This window comes from Octodon degus, unplaced genomic scaffold (genome assembly GCF_000260255.1).
Source record: "Octodon degus isolate 3935 unplaced genomic scaffold, OctDeg1.0 scaffold00185, whole genome shotgun sequence".
Classification (NCBI taxonomy): Eukaryota; Metazoa; Chordata; class Mammalia; order Rodentia; family Octodontidae; genus Octodon; species Octodon degus.
This window is the reverse complement of record NW_004524761.1, coordinates 4,730,447-4,732,530: the sequence shown is the minus strand read 5'-3', so window position 1 is coordinate 4,732,530 and position 2,084 is coordinate 4,730,447. Positions and strand designations below refer to the sequence as shown.

Genomic DNA, 2,084 nt, shown 5'->3' with positions numbered 1-2,084 from the left:
CCAGGAAGAGAGTACGCAATGTGTTACCTATTGAAACTGCCCTATCAATTTGACTTGAAACTGTCTCATTGCTATTTGCCTCTGAACAAAATTATGGAAAAAGAAAGAGAAAGAAAGAAAGAAAGAAAGAAAGAAAGAAAGAAAGAAAGAAAGAAAGAAAGAAAGAAAGAGAAAGAAAATAGGCATAGTCACTGCAGACAGGCATTGCAGAATCTCTACTCCTTCGGCTTTTTGCCAGCACCAACATTAGTCTTTGCTGTGCCCCTGACTTTATTCATTCTGTTCTTGAATTCTTTCCGCTGCTTTATTGAGGTCTTTTTCTTCTCATACAGGCCGTGTCATGCAAGTCTATGTTTGGGCTCATTTTTCTTCGCATAATCCAAGGAATCATAAATCATGCCAAAGCCAGTGGTCCTGCCACCACCAAAATGGGTTCTGAATCCAAACACAAAAATGACATCTGGTGTGGTCTTGTACAATTTGGCGAGTTTTTTCCAAATTTCTGTCTTTGGTACTGTTGCTTTCCCAGGGTGAAGGGCATTAATGACCATTTACTTCCTTTGAAGAAGTTCATTGATCATGAACTTCCCGGTTTGGATAGTTACTGTGTCATTCATCATAGCAGTGGATCCTCAAACAGCCAGGGAGGGAAAGCCGAGGTAACTGTTTTAGTGTACTCCAGAATTCTTTTTCCCAATTCTTCTTTGGCCAATGTTAGTGTCCTTGAATAAACAACAAAATAGCTCATTTTTCCTTAGTTCGACCACTTACTTAAGGGGCAGATATACTAAAGTAAATTTCATTTTCCTTCTAGTACCATTTGGCCTAACTTCTCTTAATTTTCCTTGGAAATCTCTCCTTTCCTCTACCTTTTTTTTTTAAATGAGCAGAATATATTTATTGAGAGAAAGAAAGCTCCTGTCCAAGAGCGGGACAGGAGGGGGGCCAGAGTGGGTAGTTCCCCCTGAGAATACTTTTTGAAGAAATGATGGAAATAAATGTACAAGAATTAAAGAACACTGAAAGAGAGTTCTAATTTTATTTATTTAATTTATTTATTTATTTATTTATTGGCAGAACCGGGGATTGTACTCAGGCTCTGGCACTTGCCAGGGAAGTGCTTATTCCACTGAGCCATCTCCCTGGCCCCAGAGAGCTCTAATTTTAAAAGGCTTTAGATCTAAAGAAGGGGGCAGAGGACATGCCTAGGCAAACTGTAAGAAAATTTAGGAATATCAACAATAAGCAAAAAGAGAATATATCCAGAGAAGAAAGAAAGTGACAATTTCTCATTCACAACACTGAGTACAAGCAATATATGGAACTGGTTCATGGAAAAGCTAACAAAATAGAAAAATAAAACAACAACTAGTAGTTATGCTCCATTAGCATGCAGGAGAACCGCCAAGCAATTTCAGTGCTAGGTGGCATGTAGCCAGTTCATAGTTTAAAAAAAGAAATATTTTCAGAAATATAATATCTCTGTTGGAGACCCAGGACAGGCCTTCCCAGGTGCACAGATGCCTTTTGCAGGCAACAGACTGGAACCCTGAGACCCAGGAGAGCTGGCTAGTCATGCTGAGTAATTAGTGAGACCAGATAGAAGTGTCTGAAGCAGGAGTGAGGAACTAGTGGCTGGGCTCTGGAAAATTCCACCCATGGAAGATCAGCCCCAGCCCTCACATCCAGAAGCCAAGATTAGCTCCATACCCAGCACAACTCCCATGGTAAACTTGGCTAGAGTATTCAGCACATTTCTGGAATCCGACATGGATACTATCACAGAACTGACACGAGAGGTATTTTACTGCTTTTATTTTCCTTTGTTTGTCTGGCTGGCTATACCTTTCCTGCCTGGCTGGAAATTATCTTCTTCTGTCTTGTATTTTGTGGTTATTTGTTTTGTTATCCCTTTCCCCCTCTTTCTTGAGTCTACATTTTTCTTTCTTTTCTTCTTTATCTCACCTTTCCATTCTTCTTTATCATCCTTGCTTTTTTCACTGCATAGGTTTCTTATCTAACAATTAATTCCTTTCTACTGATCCTCCTTCCTCAATTACTTTTTGAATTTAAACTTTCAAGTG

At 39.4% G+C, this 2,084-nt stretch overlaps 1 pseudogene; it reads right to left on the bottom strand.

Moving 5' to 3' along the window:
• Window positions 1-215: 215 nt before the first annotated feature.
• Window positions 216-617, bottom strand: LOC105743912 (annotated as a pseudogene).
• Between the last annotated feature and the right edge of the window lie 1,467 nt (window positions 618-2,084).